The 25,585-nt window shown below is 47.1% G+C and overlaps 4 non-coding genes across 4 annotated transcripts; 3 read left to right on the top strand and 1 right to left on the bottom strand.

Annotated features, from left to right (window-relative positions):
- Nucleotides 1-13,714: 13,714 nt before the first annotated feature.
- On the top strand, nucleotides 13,715-13,786 carry trnag-ucc (transfer RNA glycine (anticodon UCC)). The gene has a single exon. It is a non-coding gene; the product is annotated as a tRNA-Gly (tRNA).
- Nucleotides 13,787-14,084: 298 nt separating this feature from the next.
- On the top strand, nucleotides 14,085-14,156 carry trnaw-cca (transfer RNA tryptophan (anticodon CCA)). The gene has a single exon. It is a non-coding gene; the product is annotated as a tRNA-Trp (tRNA).
- A 3,203-nt stretch (nucleotides 14,157-17,359) lies between these two features.
- On the bottom strand, nucleotides 17,360-17,431 carry trnam-cau (transfer RNA methionine (anticodon CAU)). Its single transcript has one exon. It is a non-coding gene; the product is annotated as a tRNA-Met (tRNA).
- A 7,624-nt stretch (nucleotides 17,432-25,055) lies between these two features.
- Nucleotides 25,056-25,138, top strand: trnal-cag (transfer RNA leucine (anticodon CAG)). The gene has a single exon. It is a non-coding gene; the product is annotated as a tRNA-Leu (tRNA).
- Nucleotides 25,139-25,585: the final 447 nt, after the last annotated feature.

The following is a 25,585-nucleotide window of genomic DNA, read 5'->3' as shown; positions in this document are numbered from 1 at the left end:
GGAAGTTTTTCTGCAGCTGGTTCCAGGAATTTCTCTCTGTGGGAATGTTCCCGAAATGACTCCGTTCAAAGCCACAATTTTTCCGAATATTTCAGATTTACCCGCTCAGTTTATATTTTTGAGCAGTTTCATCAAACATTCGGCTAGCTCAGTCGGTAGAGCAATGGAAATCTACCTCCCAGGGTCGACGGTTCGAGCCGCACGTTGGCCGCTTCCATATTATTGTCTGAGAATATTGAATCAACTGTGCTAACCATTGTGCTACCGTGCTGCCCATACAGTTGGTCAAATCTCACTGCTCGTGGGTGACTAGAACTACTGGGCAGTTAAAAACAAGGATGTCGCTCTTTTTCGGACGGAGATGAGGAGATTTCTCCCTCTCAGAGAGTTATGCGACTTTGGAACTCTGCCTCAGAAGGCCGCGGAAGCGGGACATTGATTATTTTTAAGGCGGAGATGGGGAAATTCTTGTTCAGCAAATAAGTCAAAGGTTTATCGGGGTTGCATACAACCATTGCATTCAGCCAGTTACCTGGGTGCACAAGCGTGCGGTTTTCTATTTGATATATCAGTTCCACACCATGGTGAAACGGTCTTAAAATGTCGTTTTCATTTCTTCACGTGTTCTCCACTGATATATTCGCTGCAATAACTTCTCTGGGCACAAAGCACGGTAGCACAAGTGGCTTCACAGCGCCAGGCTCCCAGGTTCGATTCACTGTCTGTGCGGAGTCTGCACGTTCTGCCCGTGCCTGCGTGGGTTTCCTCCGGGTGCTCCGGATTCCTCCCACAGTGCAAAGACGTGCATTAGGTGGATTGGATAAATTGCCCTTAGTGCCCATACGGGACCAGTCTTTATAAATAGAAGCGTCATCCCGGCCCTGGGTCACTGCCCGTCTGGAGTTTGCTCATTCTTCCCATGTCTGCGTGGGATTCACCCCCACAACCCAAAGATGTGCAAGGTATGTGGGTTGGCCACGCTAAATTGGCCCTTAATTGGGAAAAAAATAATTGGGTACTCTAAATTTATACAGAACTAAATAAATAAATAGAAACGCCGAGCACAAAGGCAAGGCCGCTATGGAGATTCTTCATAAAATCCTGCAACAGAAATAGACAATGTTGGATAACTCGGCTGGTCTGGCAGCATCTATGGAGAGAGAAACAGAGTTACAGTTTCCAGTCCAGTCTGACCCTGCTTCCCATTCTCTGTTTCCCGCTCCACAGATGCTGCCAGGTCTGCTGAGATTTTCCAGCTCTGGGCGACTGACATGGACACGGTGGGCGGAATGGCCGCACCCTGTGCTGGAACCATTCTATGATTCTATAATTCTCAGCTGTCCTCGTAAATGAAACCTTCTATGTCTGTATCATTCTGGTGAAGCTCCATTGCCGCCGCTACATTAAAGTTCTGAATACATTTTTGGACTCCCCTCATTCCCTCCTCCAGCAGATTTTGCCGGGTAAATATCCTGATTCCGTAAACTCCTCATTCTCTCGAACAATGAAATGTCGCTTGGCTTTGACACTACCCAATAGACAGAGTGGTTCCGACCTCACTACCCGATCAATGCATCTCAATCTGAACAAGACTGAATTTTCAATTCTCGCGCTTCCAACACAACTCGATGCAATCCGGCCTCACAACTTGGACTGGATTGTCACATCAGTGATTGCAGATACATTTGGAAAAATGAGTCCCACTGGGAGAAAGCAGGATGGAAAATCGACAATGATGGGTTTCGAACCCACGCACGGAGAGCCCAACAGATTAGCAATCCGTCCCCTTAACCACTCGGCCACCTCACCCCGCAAGCGCGTTGGTCAAATCAAAGGTTTATCAGGTACAAACAACCATTGTATTCAGCCGGCTGCGTGGATGCTGTTTTTGCTTGAGGATAAATTCAGAATCCCACACCATGATCAAACGACCTTTAAATACCCTGTCCGATTTTTCACGTGTTCTGCACTGATATATTCGCTGCAATAACTTCCCGGCAGCTCAAACCTCCTCCCGATTTCAGTCAGTGACACCATCCGGGCTGGTCCGGATTTTTGAACCCGGGACCTCTGGCATTTTATCGCAGCTGAGAATCAATGTCAATGTCAGGAGTGGGATTGAAGCCTCGTCTCCAGAGGATACTGACACCTGATGTATCCAAACGGTTCTAGGGGATTGGGCCGTGTTGGGGTGCTCTTTCCGAGGGTCGGTGCAGACTGGATGGGCCGAATGGTCTCCTTCTGCACTGGAGGGATTCTATGATTACTTAACCAGGGTGCAAACGGCAGCATCAGGCCACAAGGACAAGGTGAGGTCTCAGGCCAGAGCAAGAGTCCTATGTAATGACACACAGAACATCAGAAATAAATACATTTATTGTGGACTGGTGCCATCTCCTGGCTGAACGGGAGCAGTGCGACACGGACACGTTCATTTAGGAAAATTTTTAAATTGGAGTGAAATAACATGAACATAGTAAGACGTTGTTTACGAAACAAAGCAAAGCATCAAAAGGACTCAACATTCGGCAGTAAGTGATGGGGGGATACTGGTGAGCATCGCTGCCTTCCAAGCAGTTGATCCGGGGTCGATTCCCGGCCATCGCAATAATAATTTGATCGGAGGCGTTTGCGTGATTTCGTGTGTTTCGAGCTGAGGAAGAGAGCTGGAGAAAGTGAGGTGGCTGGAGGCAGGAATCTCCGCTTGTTCTAAATAGTCTGGTTGGATTGTTCACATCCGTCCGAGTGGCGAAACTGTGATCTCGGTTTCTGTAGTGGTTTATTATTGGATATTGTTATGTATAGAATTTACAGTGCAGCAGGAGGCCATTCGGCCCATCGGGTCTGCACCGGCTCTTGGAAAGAACACCCTACCCAAGCCCACATCACCCTATCCCCATAACCCAATAACCCCACTCAACCAATACTAAGGGCAATTTAGCATGGCCAATCCACCTAACCTGCACATCTTTGGACTGTGGGAGGAAACCGGATCACCCAGAGGAAACCCACTCACACACGAGGAGAATGTAGAGACTCCACACAGACAGTGACCCAGCCGGGAATCGAACCTGGGACCCTGGAACTGTGAAGCTGATGAATGTGATATAAAATAGTTAGTTTAAGTATATTAGTTACAGTAATGTAGATGTAGGCCAGTCTAATTCTAGTGAGTTCACAGACAAAGGATTTTAGAAAGCATGGCACGAAAGGGGGAGGTGTGTCTGGTGGAGGAGGAGAAAAGGATGCTGGGTAACAAGAGATCCAGGGTTAAGGAATGAGAAGTGAGCCAATTAGGATGTATGGCCAGGTCAGGAGGGGTCTAGGATCGCCTATGGGAATCTGTATGTGAAACTTGATGTCATTTGAATGTATTTGTAGAGATTCCTTTGTCTCCAATAGCACTCAATTCGGAAGACCCAGGAGGCAGCTTGTGTTCTGGGTTTGTGTGATGCGATTCAGACTTGCAAGTTGGTTAAAAATAAATAATACTATGCCGACAAATGCATCTCGAGTTTTATTGAGTCGAGACTGACGTGTATAGAATTCAATGTTTTGTCAAAGCAATTCCACTATGCTGCCGTGCTGCCCTTACCTTGTCCTTATTACCCCTCTGTGGGGTATTCCTGGACGTTATTGTATACACTTTTCCCCTTCGCTCTGTTAAAGGAATTGGAAACATTGAAAAACTCCTGGTTCTATCTTTATCAAATGATATGACTGTGTTAATAAAACATAACCCATTTCTGTCAGTGGAGATGTGATATTGGCACCAATAAAACTCACACACCACAGCAGATGCTGTCTGTTTCCCTCAGAGAATGTCAATTGAAGAGCTTCCCGATTTCGTTACTTTGAGCTTCACAGTGATGTGAAATGACAAATGTCCGGATCACACTGGAAGCAACACTTTGATACTAATTTACTGAAAAGAAAAGGCGGATGCACGGTGATAGCGACATGTTTACTTTTGGTGTGAGTGAGAATATAAATAGCAGAGGTTGGTTTATGGGTTATGGGCCCAGCACGCTTCCGCTGCGCCACTCCGCTCCTTACGTCCGCCGTGTTCGCAATTACTGCTCTGAGGCAGCCAGATAACTATTTTCTTTAAAACGAGAACCCAAGTGTTGTGAAGCTCACTTTGGCTGGACAATAACCCGGAACTTCAGCACGGCTGTAACAGACAGAGGAAGACACACAGAAAAGCAGGAAGAGACTATCAGGACACACACACACAATGACACACAGAAGAGGTGCAGTGCAAACCAGCAAGATACTGAGATGGACAAACTGGTTATTTAGGAAAACGGGGTTTTCTGTTGCACAAAGATAGGCAATTAAATGTATTTCTGCTGCGTAACTGTGCTCTCTGCTGTGTAACTGTGCTCTCTGCTGTGTAACTGTGCTCTCTGCTGTGTAACTGAGCTCTCTGCTGTGTAACTGAGCTCTCTGCTGTGTAACTGTGCTTTCTGCTGTGTAACTGAGCTCTCTGCTGTGTAACTGAGCTCTCCGCTGTGTAACTGAGCTCTCTGCTGTGTAACTGTGCTTTCTGCTGTGTAACTGTGCTCTCTGCTGTGTAACTGAGCTCTCTGCTGTGTAACTGAGCTCTCTGTTGTGTATCTGTGCTTTCTGCTGTGTAACAGTGCTTTCTGCTGTGTAACTGTGCTCTCTGCTGTGTAACTGAGCTCTCTGCTGTGTAACTGAGCTCTCTGCTGTGTAACTGTGCTTTCTGCTGTGTAACTGTGCTCTCTGCTGTGTAACCGTGCTCGGTGCTGTGTAACTGAGCTCTCTGCTGTGTAACTGTGCTTTCTGCTGTGTAACTGTGCTCTCTGCTGTGTAACCGTGCTCGCTGCTGTGTAACTGAGCTCTCTGCTGTGTAACTGTGCTCTCTGCTGTGTAACCGTGCTCGCTGCTGTGTAACTGAGCTCTCTGCTGTGTAACTGAGCTTTCTGCTGCGTAACTGAGCTCTCTGCTGTGTAACTGAGCTCTCTGCTGTGTAACTGTGCTTTCTGCTGTGTAACTGTGCTCTCTGCTGTGTAACCGTGCTCGGTGCTGTGTAACTGAGCTCTCTGCTGTGTAACTGTGCTTTCTGCTGTGTAACTGTGCTCTCTGCTGTGTAACCGTGCTCGCTGCTGTGTAACTGAGCTCTCTGCTGTGTAACTGAGCTTTCTGCTGCGTAACTGAGCTCTCTGCTGCGTAACTGTGCTCTCTGCTGCGTAACTGTGCTTTCTGCTGTGTAACTGAGCTTTCTGCTGTGTAACTGTGCTCCCTGCTGTGTAACTGAGCTCTCTGCTGTGTAACTGAGCTCTCTGTTGTGTATCTGTGCTTTCTGCTGTGTAACTGTGCTCTCTGCTGCGTAACTGTGCTTTCTGCTGTGTAACTGAGCTCTCTGCTGTGTAACTGAGCTCTCTGCTGTGTAACTAAGCTCTCTGCTGTGTAACTGAGCTCTCTGCTGTGTAACAGTGCTTTCTGCTGTGTAACTGTGCTCTCTGCTGTGTAACTGTGCTCTCTGCTGTGTAACTGTGCACTCTGCTGTGTAACTGAGCTTTCTGCTGTGTAACAGTGCGTTCTGCTGTGTAACTGTGCTCTCTGCTGTGTAACTGTGCTCTCTGCTGTGTAACTGTGCTCTCTGCTGTGTAACTGTGCTCTCTGCTTTGTAACTGTGCTCTCTGCTGTGTAACTGTACTCTCTGCTGTGTAACTGTGCTTTCTGTTGCGTAACTGTGCTCTCTGCTGTGTATCTGTGCTCTCTGCTGTATAATTGTGCACTCTGCTGTGCAACTGAGCTCTCTGCTGTGTAACTGAGGTCTCTGCTGTGTAACTGTGCTCTCTGCTGAGTAACTGCGCTCTCTTCTGTATAATTGTGCTCTCTGCTGCGTAAGTGTCCTCTCTGCTGTGTAACTGAGCTCTCTGCTGTGTAACTGAGTTCTCTGCTGAGTAACTGCGCTCTCTGCTGTACAATTGTGCTCTCTGCTGTGTAACTGTTCTCTCTGTCCTGGAACCGTGACTGTGCCGGTGACAGATCTTCACCGTGGTTGGGTCAAATCATCCCCTGTTGTGTAAATGTGTTCCCAGTTGTGGAAATATGATCCGTCTGAATCAGAACCTTTCTCCGCCATTACTGAGAAATTTCAATTCCAGATTTATCAAATCTTGTCATGAAAGATTAGTTCAGGCCTGTGGATTCCCCGTCCCGGGACAGAACCTTGTATTCCTGTTATCAAAACAGTTCGGTCAGCTCAAAATTCTCAGATGGAAGCGCCCAATATGGGGCTTGAACCCAATATGAAACAATATAGGGCTTGAATGCACGACCGTGGGATTAAATGTCCTATGCTCTATCCAATGAGCTAGCCGGGCTGCTGTCAGAAATATTATTGACCCTCTTCCTGAGGAGATTAGAATTTGCTAAGCAGCGAACTTTGTGTCAAACCTTTTTCTAAAAATCGATTAATTCTTCAGTCACAGTCGTTGGAAGCAGGGCTCGAACCTGCTGGGGAAGTCCAACACCTTAACCACTCGACCATCGCAGCTCGGTTCAATAGGTCATTCATTAAACATTATAAAACATACAAAACATTATAAAACCGGCCAGGAATCACTCCAGGAAGGTCTTGCATTCCTGCGATGAACGGTGCCCCGGTGTTTATGTGAGGAGCGGTTGAATCTACCTTACAATTGACCATTGGATTTGGAGAGCAGTCTTGAGAGACTCGAAAATCCCAGTTCCCGAAACGCACAATTCCACTGATTCAATTGTTTACGGAAGAAAATCAGTTACATTGGAAATATCCTAGAAGTTCATTTTTGCTTTACATGGAACAGCACCGAACTTCCCAGTCCAGATCCAAATTAAAGCAATTCAATCACAGAAACTGGCAGCACAGAAGGAGGCCTGTGCAGACCGAATGGTCACGTGATTACGTGTTCCCCATCTAAAATGATCAGGTGTTCTCCCCGGATCGCGCTCAGAGCACAAGCCTGGAGCAGCTGCTCAAACAGTAAATAAATTATTTTTTGTTACACGTCCTTGGTCGCCAGTCTTTGAGAGATCAGAATTTCTCCATGGTGTCAGGAGTGGGCAGTATGGCACAAGGGCTTCGCCACCTAAACCCGCTGCTGTCATAGAATCAGAGAATCCCTATTGTGCAAATGAAGACCATTCGGCACAACGAGTATGTACTGACCCTCCGAAAGCTCACGCACCTGCCCTCTACTGGAATATTGGGTCCGATGGAGCAACTCTGGCCCCCATTCCAACCCCTGAAATCCGTCCCTCCCCTCTCATGAGTGGGGTGCAGGATTGGAGGGTCAGTGCAGACTCGATGGGCCGAATAGCCTCCTTCTGCATTTTACTGGTTTCTATGGAAACAGATATGATCACAGTATTTATTCACATGGGATAAACATTGGCTCGCACGCCACTGGCGGTGGCCGCGTGGCCTAATGGATAAGGCGTCTGACTTCGATGAATCTAATGATGATATCAGATACCTGTCGCGGTCGTTTTATACAGAAATCCGGTGGAACTTGCTGACAGCCGAGTTTTCCCTCTTCAGCTCATAGTTCCACCTTTCCATCCAAGCATTGCAGGGCTTTTTATGGAATATAATTCCTTCTAACATTGTTTTCATTCAATTCGCTCTCATCCTAGTATTTTGTTTATCCCCTGATGAATCCACAGTATCTGTTTGACTTGGATAAAGAATAGAATAAAATATTATGTATCAATCGGTTCACTACAATTCTGTGGAGGAAATTCTAATGTCGTCAGGAAGACAGACAGAGTCATAGATGTTGGCAGCATGGAAAAAGCCCTTCGGCCCAGCTTGTCAATGCCGCCCATTTTCTTTCACTAAGCTAGTCCCACTTGTCCGCATTTGGCCCATATCCCTCTATACCCACCCTGCCCATGTAACTGTCGAACTGATTTTTAAAAGATAAAATGATACCCGCCTCTACCACTGCCAGAGCCGTTCCAGATGCTCCTCATTACCTTACTTATGCTCCTCATTATTTCATAGACCTCTATGACATCATCCATAAGCCTCCTACGCTCCAGGAAAAAAAATGCCAGCCTATCCAGCCTCTACCTTTCACTCAGACCATCAAGTCCTGGTAGCACCCTTGTAAACCACTTCTGCACTCTTTCTAGTTTAACAATATCCTTCCGAAAATAGGGTGACCAGAACTGAACACAATATTCCATGTGTGGTCTTACCAATGTCTTGTGCAACTTGAACAAGACGTCCCAACTCTTGTATTCAACATTTTGAGCTTAAAACCTCGCATTCCGAATGCCTTCTTCACCACCCTATCCACCTGCGACACCACCTTCAAGGAGCTGTGAACCTGTACTCCTAGATCTGTTTGTTCTGTAATTCTCCCCAACTCCCCACTAGTAACTGATTAGGTCAATCCCTGATTTGAGCTACCAAAATACATCACCTCACATTTATCCAAATTAAACTCCATCTGCCATTCATACGCCCACTGGCCCAAGATGTTTAATAATGAGCTGAATCAACTGTTTTTTGTTCAGAGGGATGAAAGATTATCTCACTGGATTGGGAGTCCAGAGGCCTGAAATACTCTTTGGGACAGGGAATAAAGCTCACCGTTCAAATTCACTGATTCAATTGATTTTCAGGGGCGTTGACAGGGTGGATGCTGAGAGGTTGTTTCTCCATGTGGGAGAGTCTAGGACCAGAGGGAATGATCTCAGAACAAAGAACAAAGAACAAAGAAATGTACAGCACAGGAACAGGCCCTTCGGCCCTCCAAACCCGTGCCGACCATACTGCCCGACTAAACTACAATCGTCTACACTTCCTGGGTCCGTATCCTTCTATTCCCATCCTATTCATATATTTGTCAAGATGCCCCTTAAATGTCCCTATCGTCCCTGCTTCCACTGCCTCCTCCGGTAGCGAGTTCCAGGTACCCACTACCCTCTGCGTAAAAAGCTTGCCTCGTACATCTACTCTAAACCTTGCCCCTCTCACCTTAAACCTCGGCCCCCTAGTAATTGACCCCTCTACCCTGGGGAAAAGCCTCTGACTATCCACTCTGTCTATGCCCCTCATAATTTTGTATACCTCTATCAGGTCGCCCCTCAACCTCCTTCGTTCCAGTGAGAACAAACCGAGTTTATTCAACCGCTCCTCATAGCTTATGCCCTCCATACCAGGCAACATTCTGGTAAATCTCTTCTGCACCCTCTCTAAAGCCTCCACATCCTTCTGGTAGTGTGGCGACCAGAATTGAACACTGTACTCCAAGTGTGGCCTAACTAAGGTTCTATACAGCTGCAACATGACTTGCCAATTCTTATACTCAATGCCCCGGCCAATGAAGGCAAGCATGCCGTATGCCTTCTTGACTACTTTCTCCACCTGTGTTGCCCCTTTCAATGACCTGTGGACCTGTACTCCTAGATCTCTTTGACTTTCAATACTCTTGAGGGTTCTACCATTCACTGCATATTCCTTACCTGCATTAGACCTTCCAAAATGCATTACCTCACATTTGTCCGGATTAAACTCCATCGGCCATCTCTCCGCCCAAGTCTCCAGACAATCTAAATCCTGCTGTATCCTCAGACAGTCCTCATCGCTATCCGCAATTCCACCAACCTTTGTGTCGTCTGCAAACTTACTAATCAGACCAGTTACATTTTCCTCCAAATCATTTATATATACTACAAAGAGCAAAGGTCCCAGCACTGATCCCTGTGGAACACCACTGGTCACAGCCCTCCAATTAGAAAAGCATCCCTCCATTGCTACCCTCTGCCTTCTATGGCCTCGCCAGTTCTGTATCCACCTTGCCAGTTCACCCCTGATCCCGTGTGACTTCACCTTTTGTACTAGTCTACCATGAGGGACCTTGTCAAAGGCCTTACTGAAGTCCATATAGACAACATCTACTGCCCTACCTGCATCAATCATCTTAGTGACCTCCTCGAAAAACTCTATCAAGTTAGTGAGACACGACCTCCCCTTCACAAAACCGTGCTGCCTCTCACTAATACGTCCATTTGCTTCCAAATGGGAGTAGATCCTGTCTCTAAGAATTCTCTCCAGTAATTTCCCTACCACTGACGTAAGGCTCACCGGCCTGTAGTTCCCGGGATTATCCTTGCTACCCTTCTTGAACAGAGGAACAGAGTAAGGGGCCGCCCAATTAAATCAGAAATGATGAGTAATTTGTTCTCTCAGAGTACAGTGTATCTGTGGAAACATTGTTTCTAAGCGAATACTTGTCGAGGCTGGGGAAGTTAATATGTGCAAGATTAAATCAGTAAGGGAATCAAGGGTTATGGGGATAAGGCGGGAAAGTGGGTTTGAAGATTATATCATGTCAATCATAACCTCTTTGAATGGTGGAGCAGACAGGATCGGCCCATGGGCCACTTATGCTCTTCCGTCTTACAGTGTAATGAGATCATCTGATGAACTTGTTTTCACGGCTGGGCGTCCGGTTCTGGAAAGACAAAATCTGCCAGCAGTGCCCCAGATGAAGCTGGCGTCTGTTTTGGAGCTTCTGAAGCCGCAAGGTTTCATGGTGCCAAACTCCTGCCCAAAGCTGGTGTCGTGATTTAAATCGATTATCAGACAGAGGATTAGGAATGTCGGTATAGAGATTGGTGCAAGAAGATTCACTTCTCAGGCCTGTTGAACTCCGAATCTAAACTCCATCCTAGTTCCGGATACACTGAATGCATCATCAGGTCACCCTCAATAAGTGACCCAACACGGAGATGCAGGAAATGGATCATCGAGGAGGATGGATTCAGACCCGCAGATGCAAAGCACAATGGATTAGCAGCGCATCACCTTCACCTCTCGGCCAACTCGCCAAATGACCTGACTTCACCAAACCACCTCATGGACCTTTAACATCTGCAACAACTAACGGAAGAAGGTTGTATTTTTCCATTGGTCCAGATGTGCAGCCAGTTGTGAAATGTTGGAAATATAGTCTCTGTCAGCAAATTACATTTCCAACATATCAGCTGAAGGATTGTTCTGAACGGACTGATGGGAAACACTTCAACACCATGGGAGTGGGCACGTGAGCAATAGGTCAGAAGGTGAGAGCATTGAGGGAGAACTCACACACTGTATCAGAGAGAGACTAAATCCCACACTCACACACTGTGTCAGAGAGAGACCTCTCCTGTGGAAATGTGCTCTCTGCTGTGGTACTGTGTTCTCTGCTGTGAAACTGTGCTCTCTGCTGTGGTACTGTGTTCTCTGCCGTGAACTGTGCGCTCTGCTGAGAATCTGCGATCTCTCCAGTGGAAATGTACTCTCTGCTGTGAAACTGCTCTCTGCTGAGGAAACGTGGACCAGATGTGATGCAGCTGAGGATGCTGAGTGATGTAACGTGGACATGGTGAAGTTACTGGCCAGAAATTTCCGAATTCTATTTTTGTTTTTAATGGACTGCTACAATCCACGTGTTTATTCTAGGACACAACAATGAATAAAAATGAATCAGTGCTGAGCAGATCCTAACATCCCACACCTCCAGTTTGTTCTTATTGAGAACCCCGTCCTCGATGGAAGCTTTTGCTCTCCGGATCACACCACGCCACCTGGCAATACAGCAGCGATACCTCCAAGATCTGATCTGTAACAGAATCACAGAACAATAGTGTCCCCTTGTAACTGAGGGGAACAGGTGCTCCTTATCCGCCCTGTCTATACCTATCATAATCTTGTACACCTCGATGAGATCACCCCTCAGTCATCTCTGTTCCTGCGTGAGAGAGAAAACAAGCCGATCCAACCTCTCTTCATATCCTAAATGTTCCATCCCAAGCAACATCCTGCTGAATCACCTCTGCACCCCATCCAGTGCAGTCACATATTTCCTATAATGTGGTGACCAGAATTGCACACGGTACTCCAGCTGTGACCTCCCCAACATTCTATACAACTCCACCATGACCTCTCTGCTTTTGTAATCCATGCCCCGATTGATAAAGACAAATATCTCAAATGCCTTTTCCACCACCCTATTAACCTTGCCTTCAGAGATCTATGACCTTTGTTCCTCAGGACTTCCCAGTGTCAGGCCATTCACATTAGTTCTACAATAATAATATAATATTCTTCATTGTCACAAATAGGATTATATTAACACTCCAATTAAGTTACTGCGAAAACCCCCTACCAAATGATCACATCTAATTTTTCAGCGTTAAATTCCATCAGCCACTTTTCTGCCCATTTGACCATCCCGTCTGTATCTTCCTGTAACTCAAGACACTCAACCGAACTGTGAGCTTGAAACTCAGTGAAAGGATTTCACCCTCCTCTCGGAATCAGAACACCACCTCAATCCCAACATTCAGCTTGGGTGGGCAGACAAGACAACGTCCTTCCCGCAGCCCCCCAGCACAGACTGGATAATATCCCAAACTCGTATCCTGCTATTGTCACATTGCTCCACCACCTTGGTCTCTTCACAAAACGCCAGGAATCTCAGACCAATTCTTCAGACCTTTGATTCTCTCTTCAAACAACATCTTGTCCCTGATTAAGTCCATCCTGGGAAGAGGGGCTCGGTATTCCGAGTTTCTCTGCAGGCACCCGGTTGCTGCTGATGGACCAAACGAGGCCTCACGCCTGAAAGAAAGCCTCTCTCACAGCCCTGCGAGCATGTCTCCATTCGAAGGTGTAGTCAATACCTGCAGAGTAGATAACAATGGAGAGAAGTGTGAGCAATTTCAGCGTCACAATTCTCTGGACACAGAGCATTCAAAATATAATATTCCTGAAAATACTGAACTGATCCTCTGGGAGCAGGACTCAAGTCAAAGGGAAAGATCCAGTGGGTTTCTAGTGGAAAGATTTAACAACTGGATGATGGCAGCTAAAATCAGTACTTGCGTTGCAATCTCTGTAGATATTCTACTGAATTTAAACCTGCAAAAGGCATATTTTCCGACTAGAAATCCAACACATTTCCCCCTGTTGTGGAGGAAGTTCTCAATCGCACAGGTGGTCAAACGGAATAAGGCTGGGCTGGGATTTGAGTCCAAATTTTTCTTTAGGGAACAGACACTTTACCGGACGAAGCTACAGAGTCTGAGGATGTTCAGCTAATCACAAGGGCTCTGGCTTTGATTGTCGCTGATTCGGCCATACATTTACAATCTATCATTAATTGACCGTGAGAATGGGCGGTGAGGGGATTCTGGAACCGCTGCAAGTCCATATGGTGTATGTACACACACAGTGCTGTTAGGGAGGGGTTCCAGGTTTGGATGGTGCCTCGCGGAGGAAAAGTCAATTTCAGGAGTGGGATTCGAGCCCTGACCTCCAGAGGAGACTGTGACCTGCGCTCGGCCATCTTGACGTATTCGAAAGGTTAGGTGCGTTTGGGCCGAAATCGGGTGCTCTTTCCGAGGGTCGGTGCCGACTCGATGGGCCGAATGGCCTCCTTCCGCACTGGAGGCATTCTATGATTACTTAAACAGGGTGAAAATGGCAGCATCAGGACACAGGACAAGTTAAGGTCTCAGGCCAGAGTAAGTGTCCTATGTAATGACACATAGAATGTACATTTATTGTGGACACGGACACTTTCATTCAGGAGCATTTTAAATTGGAGTGAAATAACTTACGCAAAGTAAGTACTTGATAAGAAACAGTTAATCAAACTGATCTAAAGAACCAAAAGGACACGTCTCCAGTCAGTGAGCGATGGTGGTATAGTGGTGAGCATAGCTGCCTTCCAAGCAGTTGACCCGGGTTCAATTCCCGGCCATCGCAGTAATAAATTATTATTTATTATTTATCCTACCTTACATCTCCTATGACAGTGGATCACCACAACCCCATGAGGGGACGAAACAGAGACATAACAGACACGTTACAGGCCAGGATTGGATTTGAAGCCACGTGTACAGAGCACAATGGATTATTGTGCATCCCCTTAACCACGTGGTACAGCTGCTTGACTTCAGGGCCCTTTAGTATCCCTCAATCGAACTTCTTTGCGTTTCTTTCGCACAGTTGGGTATAAATAAAACATAAATCTATGAGGAGAAACCCGCAACGGTCCGCACTTGGGCTTGTGGCGCAACGGTAGCGCGTCTGACTCCAGATCAGAAGGTTGCGTGTTCAAATCACGTCAGGCTCAGGAGGATTTTCTGTCGCTGGTTCCAGGAATTTCTCTCTGTGGGAATGTTCCCGAAACGACTCCGTTCAAAGCCACAATGCTGGTAAATGTTTGCGGATATTTCAGATTGACCCGCTCAGTTTATATTTTTGAGCAGTTTAATCAAACATGCGGAGATTCGGATAGCTCAGTCAGTAGAGCATGGGACTCTACCTCCCAGTTGGCCGCGTCCATATTATTATCTGAGAATATTGAACTAACTGTGCTAACCATTGTGCTACTGGGCTGTCCAAACAGTTGGTTCAATCTCACTGCTCGTGGATGACACCAGAACAACTGGGCAGTTAAAAACAAGGATGTCGCTCTTTTTCGGGCGGAGATGAGGAGATTTCTCCCTCTCAGAGAGTTGCGCGACTTTGGAACTCTGCCTCAGAAGGCCGCGGAAGCGGGACATTGATTATGTTTAAGGCGGAGATGGGGAAATTCTTGTTCAGCAAATAAATCAAAGGTTTATCGGGGTTGCATACAACCATTGCATTCAGCCAGTTAGCTGGGTGCACAAGCGTGCGGTTTTTTAAAAATGTCGTTTTCATTTCTTTACTTGTACTCCACTGATATATTCGCTGCAATAACTTCTCTGGGCACAAAGCACGGTAGCACAAGTGGCTAGCACTGTGGCTTCACAGTGCCAGGGTACCAGGTTCGATTCACTGCCTGTGCGGAGTCTGCACCTTCTGCCCGTGTCTGCGTGGGTTTCCTCCGGGTGCTCCGGATATCTCCCACAGTGCAAAGACGTGCATTAGGTGGATTGGATAAATTGCCCTTAGTGCCCATACGGGACCAGTCTTCATAAATAGAAGCGTCATTCCGGCCCTGGGTCACTGCCCGCCTGGAATTTGCTCATTCTTCCCATGTGTGCGTGGGTTTCACCCCCGCAACCCAAAGATGTGCAAGGTACGTGGATTGGCCACGCTAAATTGGCCCTTAATTGGAGAAAAAAAAATTGGGTGCTCTAAATTTATACAGAACTAAATAAATAAATAGAAACGCCGGCAAGGCCGCTCTGGAGATTCTTCATAAAATGCTGCAACAGAAATAGACAATGTTGGATAACTCGGCTGGTCTGGCAGCATCTGTGGAGAGAGAAACAGAGTTACAGTTTCCAGTCCAGTCTGACCCTGCTTCCCATTCTCTGGTTCCCGCTCCACAGATGCTGTCAGGTCTGCTGAGATTTTCCAGCTCTGGGCGACTGACATGGGCACGGTGGGCGGAATGGCCGCACCCTGTGCTGGAACCATTCTATGATTCTATAATTCTAATCTGTTCTCGTAATTGAAACCTTCTATGTCTGTATCATTCTGGTGAATCTGCATTGCCGCCGCTACATTAAGGTTCTGAATACATTTTTGGACTCCCCTCATTCCCTCCTCCAGCAGATTTTTGCCGGGTAAATATCCTGATTCCCTAAACTCCTCATTCTCTCGAACAATGAAATGTCGCTTGGCTTTGACACTACCCAATAGACAGAGTGGTTCCGACCTCACTACCCGATCAATGCATCTCAATCGGAACAAGACTGAATTTTAATTCTCGCGCTTCCAACACAACTCGATGCAATCCGGCCTCACAACTTGGACTGGATTGTCACATCAGTGATTGCAGATACTTTGGAAAAATGAGTCCCACTGGGGGAAAGCAGGATGAAAAATCGACAATGATGGGTTTCAAACCCACGCACGGAGAGCTCAATGGATTAACAACCCGTCCCCTTAACCACTCGGCCACCTCATCCCGCAAGCGCGTTTGTCAAATCAAAGGTTTATCAGGTACAAATAACCATTGTATTCAGCCAGCTGCGCTGATGCACAAGCGTGCGTCTGTTTTTACTTGAGGAGAAATTCAGAATCCCACACCATGATCAAACGACCTTTAAATACCCTGTCCGTTTCTTCACGTGTTCTGCACTGATATATTCGCTGCAATAACTTCCCGGGAGCTCAAACCTCCTCCCGATTTCAGTCAATGACACCATCCGGGCTCGTCCGGATTTTTGAACCCGGGACCTCTGGCATTTTATCGCAGCTGAGAATCAGTGGCAATGTCAGGAGTGGGATTGAACCCCCGTCTCCAGAGGAGACTGACACCTGATGTATCCAAACGGTTCGGAGACGATTGGGCCGTGTTGGGGTGCTTTTTCCGAGGGTCAGTGCAGACTGGATGGGCCAAATGGTCTCCTTCTGCACTGGAGGCATTCTATGATTACTTAACCAGGGTGCAAACGGCAGCATCAGGACACAAGGACAAGGTAAGGTCTCAGGCCAGAGCAAGAGTCCCATGTAATGACACACAGAACATCAGAAATAAATACTTTTATTGTGGACTGGTGCCATCTCCTGGCTGACCGGGAGCCGTACGACACGGACACTTTCATTCAGGAGCATTTTAAATTGGAGTGAAATAACATAAACATAGTAAGACGTTGTTTACGAAACAATTTATCAAACTAATGCAAAGCATCAAAAGGGCTCAACATTCGGCAGTAAGTGATGGGGGGATACTGGTGAGCATCGCTGCCTTCCAAGCAGTTGATCCGGGTACGATTCCCGGCCATCGCAATAATAATTTGATTGGAGGCGTTTGCGTCTTTTCCTGTGTTTCGAGCTGAGGAAGAGAGCTGGAGAAAGTGAGGTGGCTGGAGGCAGGAATCTTCGCTTGTTCTAAATAGTCTGGTTGGATTGTTCACATCCGTCCGAGTGGCGAAACTGTGATCTCGGTTTCTATAGTGGTTTATTATTGGATATTGTTATATATGCTTATTACCCCTCTGTGGGGTATTCCTGGAAGTTATTATATAAACTTTTCACGTTCTCGCTGTTAAAGGATTTGAAAACACTGAAAATCTCCCGGTTCGATCTTTACCAAATGACATGACTGTGCTAATAAAACATAACCCATTCCAGTCAGTGGAGATGTGATATTGGCACCAATAATACTCACACACCACAGCAGATGATGTCTGTTTTCCTCAGTGAGAGTGAATTGAAGAGCTTCCCTATTTTGTTACTTTGAGCTTCACAGTGATGTAATGCTGTCTGCTTCATTCCTGGGCAAATGTCCGGATCACACTGGATGCAACACTTTGATACTAATCTACTGAAAAGAAAAGGCGGATGTGCCGCAGGGTGATAGCGTCATTTTAATTTTGGGGTGACTGAGAATATCAATAGCAGAGGATGGTTTCGATCCATCGACCTCTGGGTTATGGGCCCAGCACGCTTCCGCTGCGCCACTCTGCTTTTTAGATTCGCCGTGTTCGCAATTGCTGTTCTGCGGCAGCCACGTAACTATTTTTTTCTTAAACGAGAACCACGTGTTGTGAAGCTCACCTTGGCTGGGCAATAACACGGAACATCAGCACGGCTGTGACAGACAGAGAAAGACACAGGAAAGCAGGAAGAGACTATCAGGACACACACACAATGACACACAGAAAAGGTGCCGAGCAAACCAGCAAGGTACTGAGATGGAAAAACTGGTTATTTATCAAAAAGGGATTTTCTGTTCCACAAAGATAGGCAATTAAATGTTTTTCTTGCTGTGTAACTGAGCTCTCTGCTGTGTAACTGTTCTCTCTGCTGTGTAACTGAGCTCTCTGCAGTGTAACTGAGCTCTCTGCTGTCTGCTGTGTAACTGTGCTCTCTGCTGTGTAACTGAGCTCTCTGCTGTGTAACTGTGCTCTCTGCTGTGTAACTATGCTCTCTGCTGTGTAACTGAGCTCTCTGCTGTGTAACTGTGCTCTCTGCTGTGTATCTGAGCTCTCTGCTGTGTAACTGTGCTCTCTGCTGTGTAACTGAGCTCTCTGCTGTGTAACTGATCTCTCTGCAGTGTAACTGTGCTCTCTGCTGTGTAACTGAGCTCTCTGCTGTGTAACTGTTCTCTCTGTTGGAACCGTGACTCTGCCGGTGACAGAACTTCACTGTGGTTGTGCTAATCATTCCCTGTTGTGTAAATGTGTTCCCAGTTGTGGAAATATGATCCGTCTGCAGCAGAACCTTCCTGCGCCATTGCTGAGATGAAATTTCAATTCCAGATTAATTAAATCTTGTCACGAAAGATTAGTTCAGGCCTCTGGATTCCCAGTCCAGGAACATAACCTTGTGTTCCTATTATCAAATCAGTTCGTTCAGCTCAACACTCTCAGATTACAATATGGAAGCGCCCAACGTGGGTCTGGAACCCACGACCCTGGGATTAAGAGTCCCATGCACGAGGGCAGCACGGTACCATTGTGGATAGCACAATTGCTTCACAGCTCCAGGGTCCCAGGTTCGATTCCGGCTTGGGTCACTGTGCGGAGTCTGCACATCCTCCCCGTGTGTGCGTGGGTTTCCTCCAGGTGCTCCGGTTTCCTCCCACAGTCCGAAGATGTGCAGGTTAGGTGGATTGGCCATGGTAAATTGCCCTTAGTCTCCAAAATTGCCCTTAGTGTTGGGTGGGGCTCCTGGGTTATGGGAATAGGGTGGAGGTGTTGACCTTGGGTAGAGTGCTCTTTCCAAGAGCCGGTACAGACTCGATGCAATTCTATGATAATCTATGATGCTCTACCGACTAAACTAGCCGGGCTGATGTCCAAAATACCATTAACCCTCTTCCTGAGGATATTAGAATTTGCTAAGTCGCGAACGTTGTGTCAAACCGTTGACTAAAAATCGATTAATTCTTCAGTCACAGTCGTTGGGAGCAGGGCTCGAACCTGCTGGGGAAAGTCCAACACCTTAACCACTCGACCATCGCAGCCCGGTTCAATATGTCATTCATTAAACATTATAAAACCGGCCTGGAATCACTCCAGGAAGTTCTTGCATTCCTGCGATGAACGGTGCCCCGGTGTTTATGTGCGGAGCGGTTGAATCTACCTTAAAATGACCAATGGATTTGGAGAGAAGCCTTGAGAGACTCGAAAATCCCAGCTCCCGAAACGCACAATTTCACTGATTCAATTGTTTGCGGAAGAAAAACAGTTACATTGGAAATATCCTCGAAGTTCATTTTTGCTTTACATGGAACAGCACCGAACGTCCCAGTCTCGATCCAAATTAAAGCATGAGTGGGGTGCAGGATTGGAGGGTCGGTGCAGAGTCGATGGGCCGAATGGCCTCCTTCTGCATTGTACTGGTTTCTAGGGAAACAGAGAGAATCACAGTATTTATTCACATGCGATAAACATCGGCTCGTATGTCCCATGCGGTGGTCGCGTGGCTTAATGGCTAAGGCGTCTGATTTCGGTGAACATAATGAAGGTATTGGAAGCTCGAGTCCCACCGCGATCGTTTGATATAGAAATCCGGTGGAGCTTACTGTCAGCCGAGTTTTCCTTTCTCCGCTCAAAGTTTCACCTTTCCATCCAAACGTTGCAGGGCTCTTTTTGGAATATAATTTTTGGGAACATTGTTCATTCAATTCGCTCTCATCCTAGTATTTTGTTTATCCCCTGATGAATCCACAGTACCTGTTTGACTTGGATAAAATATAGAATAAAATATTATGTATCAATCGGTTCAATACAATTCTGTGGAGGATATTCTAATATCATCAGGAAGACAGACAGAGTCAAAGAGTAGTGGATGTTGGCAGCATGGAAACAGCCCTTCGTCCCAGCTTGTCAATGCCGCCCAGTTTCTATCACTAAGCTAGTCCCACTTGCCCGCATTTTCCCCATATCCATCTACACCCAACCTGCCCATGTAACTGTCTAACTGATTTTTAAAATCAAAATGATACCCGCCACTACCACTGCACTGCCTCTGGCAGCCCGTTCAGATGCTCCTCATTACCTTATTTATGCTCCTCATTATTTCATAGACCTCTATGACATCACCCATAAGCCTCCTACGCTCCAGGAAAAAAATGTCCCAGCCTATCCAGCCTCTACTTTTCACTCACACCATCAAGTCCTGGTACCATCCTTGTAAATCACTTCTGCACGCTTTCTAGTTTAACAATATCCTTCCGAAAATAGGGTGACCAGAATTGAACACAGTATTTCCCGTGTGGCCTTACCAGCATGTCTTGTACAACTTGAACAAGACATCACAACTCTTGGATTCAATATTTTGACCTTAAAACCTAGCATGCTGAATGCCTTCTTCACCACCCTGTCCACCTGCGACATCACCTTCAAGGATGTGTGAACCTGTTCTCCTCGATCTGTTTGTTCTGTAATTCTCCCCAACTCCCTACCATTAACTGAATAGGTCAATCACTGATTTGAGCTACCAAAATGCCTCACCTCACATTTATCCAAATTAAACTCCATCTGCCATTCATCGGCCCACTGGCCCAAGATGTTTAATAATGAGCCGAATCAACTGTTGTTCAGAGGGATGAAAGATTATGTCACTGGATTGGGAATCCAGAGGCCTGAACTAATCTTTGGGACAGGGAATAATTCCCACCATTCAAATTCACAGATTTAATTGCTTTTCAGGCGGGTTGACAGGGTGGATGCTGAGAGGTTGTTTCTCCACGTGGGAGAGTCTGGGACCTGAGGGATTAATCTCAGGGTAAGTGACCGCCCAGTTAAGCCAGAAATGATGAGTAATTTCTTCTCTAAAGAGATAGTGTATCTGTGGAAATATCGTTTCTCAGCGAATAGGATTGTCGAGGTTGGGTCAGTTAATATGTTCAAGATTTAATCAGTAAATAAAACAAGGATTATGGGGATGTGGCGGGAAAGTGGATTTGAGGATTATATCAGATCAGTCATATTCTCTTTGAATGGTGGAGCAGACAGGATGGGCCGAATGACCTACTTCTGCTCCTCCGTCTTACAGTGTAATGAGGTCATCTGATGAACTTGATTTCAGGGCTGGGCGGCCGGTTCTGGAAAGGCAAAATCTGCCAGCAGTGCCCCAGATGAAGCTGGCGTCTGTTTTAGAGATTCTGAAGCCGCAAGTTTTCATGGTGCCAAACTCCTGCCCAAAGCTGGTGTCGTGATTTAAATCGATTATCAGACAGAGGATTAGGAACATCGGTATAGAGAATGGTGCAAGAAGATTCACTCCTCAGGCCTGTTGAACTCCGAATCTAAACTCCATCCTAGTTCCGGATACACTGAATGAATCATCAGGTCACCCTCAATAAGTGGCCCAACGCGGAGACGCAGGAAATGGATCATCGACGAGGATGGATTCAGACCCGCAGATGCAAAGCACAATGGATTAGCAGCGCATCGCCATCACCTCTCGGCCAACTCGCCATATGACCTGACTTCACCAAACCACCTCATGGATGTTTAATATCCCCAATAACTAACGGAAGAAGGTCGTCTTTGTGCATTGGTCCAGATGTGCAGCCAGATGTGAAGTGTTGGGAATGTTGTTTCTGTCAGCAAATTACATTTCCATCATATCAGCTGAAGGATTGTTCTGAATGGACTGATGGGAAACACTTCAACACCATGTTAACACCGCGGAAAGTCTGAAAGATACAAACATTTGATCGCATCATGATGAAGATCAGTCAGACGCCTTAAACATCCCGTCAATGTCGGAGTTCTGACGATTCTAATTTGTTATCCAGAGAATCCCTGCAGGACATTCGGCCTCTTGAGTCTGCACCGAACGTCCGAAAGTAACCGGAGGCACCCGGAGGAAACCCACGCAGACACCGGGTGAACGCGCAGACTCCGCAAAGGCAGATCCCTGGAGGTGTGAAACAACTGTGCTAATCACTGTGCTACCGTGCTGCCTACAGTGCAGGTAGGTTTCGAATCTGTGCGGGGGAACCCCAGTTGATTGCAAGTACCAAGCCACAGCCACTCCGCTAACTGAACCACGTTTAACAAGACATTCATTGACAATTTATGCGATAGAAACCCAACCTGGAATCACTCCAGGAAGTTATTGCTTTCATGCGATGACGAGTCTCCCAGTCTGTCTGTGAGAAGGGATAGAATCTCCGCGGAAAAAGACCATTGGATTTGGAGTCTGTCATAATATCCACTCATGTATATAATGAGATGCAGACAGTCAGTGATGGACACACAGGATGACCAGTAAGCACAACACAGTGCAGCCAATCACCAAACAGGACACTACCACTATAAAGCCAGAGGGCACTAGGTTTCCCGCTCTCTCTGGACACAGCCACTGAGACAGTCAGAGTCCACGAGCTAGCAAGTGCAAACACCATGCGGTAGCTAGTAAGTCTGATCAGGCTACTACAAGGTCTCCAGTCAGTTCAGTATAGTGTCGACCCACAGCTGAATATGTGTATCAGTTCTATCGTTGAATAAAACAGTGTTGGATTTTCTCCAGTGTTCGACGTCTGTTTTTAGCTTCCCTGCATCGAGTGCAGTCCACATTGAGCCTACCTGCCTAACACATCATGGTAACAGAGTGATACTGATCTTTACGGACCTACCTCGAGTGAATCAGCATTGACCAGGAAGCAGCCATCCGGTGAAATGGAAAACACCAGCCTCCTCCGCAGCTCCGCATCACCGGCAACATTGGCGCCAATTGGAAAATCTTCAAGCAAAAGTTCCTCCTGTACATCGAGGCCTCAGACCTCGAAGCAGCATCGGATGCCAGGAAGATCACATTATTTGTCTCCACCGTCGGGGGCCACGCCATCCACATCTACAACTCCCTTACGTTCGCTGCCGGCGAAGACAAAACAAAATTCAAAACAGTCCTGCTGAAGTTTGACAGCCACTGCGACACTGAGGTGAATGAGAGCTTTGAATTGTACTTTTTCCAGCAGAGGCTTCAGGGTAAGAATGAACCTTTTCAGTCCTTCGTGACCCATCTCCGCATCCTAGCGCAGTCATGTAACTATGACTCGATGGCAGATTCCATGATCCGGGATCAGATCGTTTTCGGGGTCCACTCCGACTCCCTTCGGCAGCAGCTCCTGAAAGTATAACAGTTGACCCTCTCAGTTGCTATCGAGACATGCGTTATCCATGAGCATGCTAAGAATCGTTACTCCCACATCAGGGCGGCAGAAACTGCAAAACTGGCCTCCCACGAGGTGGAACGGGTGCAGGCCATTGTTCAAATGCAGGGCCTGAGCATCGAGGAGAGTGGTCACTTTTTGCGCTTTTCCCAGGTCCCTGCGCATGTGCGCCCTTACCGAGGGGACGACGAGGCCGAAAACACGACTGCACAGGTGCGTACGTCGACCGACCGCACTGCGCATGCACGATGGCGCACGGAATGCCCTGTCGGCGGCGTCATGACATCTCCGAATTGTGGGTCCACCCACTTAAAGCGGAAATGTCCGGCAAAAGGACGCCGGTGTCTACAGTGTGGCAAGCTTGGCCACTATGCAGCCCTTTGCAGATCTGCTCCACCGCTCAGCAGCCAGCGATCCCAGCTGCGGCGCAGAAGTGTCCGCTCAATACAACAAGGCATGCCAGATTCCGATCCCGACAGCCCAACAGACCCTGATGCTGAGTGCGTCAGGTCCCCATACCGGGTGGGCATCATAACTACACATGCGCTTCCTTCCACCACAACGCGGAACGCCTCTCGATCCTCAGTGTGGATCGACGACTGGTGTGCTGTCCACACAATTAATGAAATGAAATCGAAATTAAATGAAATGAGACAAGGCTTGCATCCGATTCAAACTTCACACCGGCGCATCAGCGAACCTCATCTCAAAATCCGGCCTCGACACCATGCGCGCCAGACCAAGCATTCTTCCACCGGCCTGCCAGTTCCATGACTACAATGGCAATGCCATAGCTGCCAATGGTTCCTGTCAACGAGGGGTATCCAACAAGGCGATCAAGGCAACACTGTGGTTTGAAATCGTCGGGCCTGACAGAGCGTCCCTGCTCGGTGCTCGAGCTCCTGAACCTGGTTCAGCGAGTCCACGCCACGTCATCATCACCGGCGACGGCCTCGCCAGCAAGTTGCAAGCCTATTTATATTCTCACTCACACCAAACGGAAACAAGTCGCTATGTGTCAGCAGCACACCTGCCTTCTTCTTTATAACAGGAAGATCCAATACCTCCCTTTCAATGGAAAAGCGTTGGTCTCAGGACATGAGATTCCAGCTTAAATATGCACAGCAAGACGCCACCGGCAGAAGCCCAGCTTCTGTGATTTCTTCTGTGACGTTGTTCTGATGGGAAAGTGGGAAGTGACTGGATTCATCTTCATAGAATGAAGTTCGGGGCGGCAGATTCGCCTCTCTGGGAACATTGATCACGCTGTTAGAGATTTCTTCAAACTTTGCCTCAAGTCCGACCACGGAAAGAATAAGCCGCGAGCCGTGTGGCGAAGCGGGAGTGTTCTGTGCCCATAACCCAGAGGTCGATGGATCGAAACTATCCTCTACTATTCTCAATCACACCAAACGGAAACAAGTTGCTATTTGTCAGCAGCACATCTGCATTTTTCTTTATTAGTATCAAAGTTTTGCTTTCAGTCTTATCCACTCTTTCACACCTGTTCACAGTACAGTCGAGGTGACTAAGTTGATTTCTTCCAGAACACTCTTCTGCCCCTTCGACTGGACGAACGTTCACCTGATTGGACACTTGAGGGGTTCTTCGGCTACTTGTCTGTGAAAGGAGCACCGGAAGCAGCTGTGGAGAGATATTGCAGTTGCCAGAATGCAACTCTCCAATTGGATACTTCACGTCCTCAGATCTTAGACTTTCAATACCTTCGTCTGAGGAACAGGTAGAGCGGGAAACCGGACCTTGTTGATTAGAGCAAACTGATCAATGCAGCAATGAGAAGCTCCTTAACCACCAGCGGTTTGGACAAGGATGGCACTCAGATACAGGACTCTGGCTGGGGGTCAAAAGTAGGGAAAGCATGTCTTGTTTGAAATGGAATCAAGATGAAGGCAGACTTTAAGTCGATTTGTGCACGGATCTTAATTTCTGCTTCAACGCATCAGGATGGCCGAGCGGTCTAAGGCGCTGCGTTCAGGTCGCAGTCTCTTCTGGAGGCGTGGGTTCGAATCCCACTCCTGATATTGTCTTTTCCTCCACGAGGTTAAATTTCTCCAGCAAGATTTTCCACCTCAGGAAGATCCAATACCTCCCTTTCAATGGAAAAGCGTTGGTCTCAGTACATGAGATTCCGGCTTAAATATGCACAGCAAGATCCCACCGGCAGAAGCCCAGCTCATGACTCGACAATCTGCTTCGGTGAGTCTGGTTGAGGAATTCATATTGATCCAAAGAGAAGGGTAAAATTCGCCTTCTCTTGTAAATAGTCTGGCAGGTTGGATTGTTCACATCCGTCCAAAAGGGGACGTTGGGAACTCGACTGCTATTGTGATTCATTGCTCGATAAAGCTTCATTTCCTTATTGGCCCCCTGTGAGTTATTACTGGATATCGCTTTATATCTATATTGCCCCTCTGTTCGGTACTACTGGATAATGCTTCCCGAGCAGTTTTGACTAAGGGTCACCTGGA

The sequence above is a fragment of the Scyliorhinus torazame genome, chromosome 24 (assembly GCF_047496885.1).
Source record: "Scyliorhinus torazame isolate Kashiwa2021f chromosome 24, sScyTor2.1, whole genome shotgun sequence".
Lineage (NCBI taxonomy): Eukaryota > Metazoa > Chordata > Chondrichthyes > Carcharhiniformes > Scyliorhinidae > Scyliorhinus > Scyliorhinus torazame.
The sequence above is the reverse complement of the archived record's forward strand: the minus strand, read 5'-3'. Positions and strand labels throughout refer to the sequence as shown.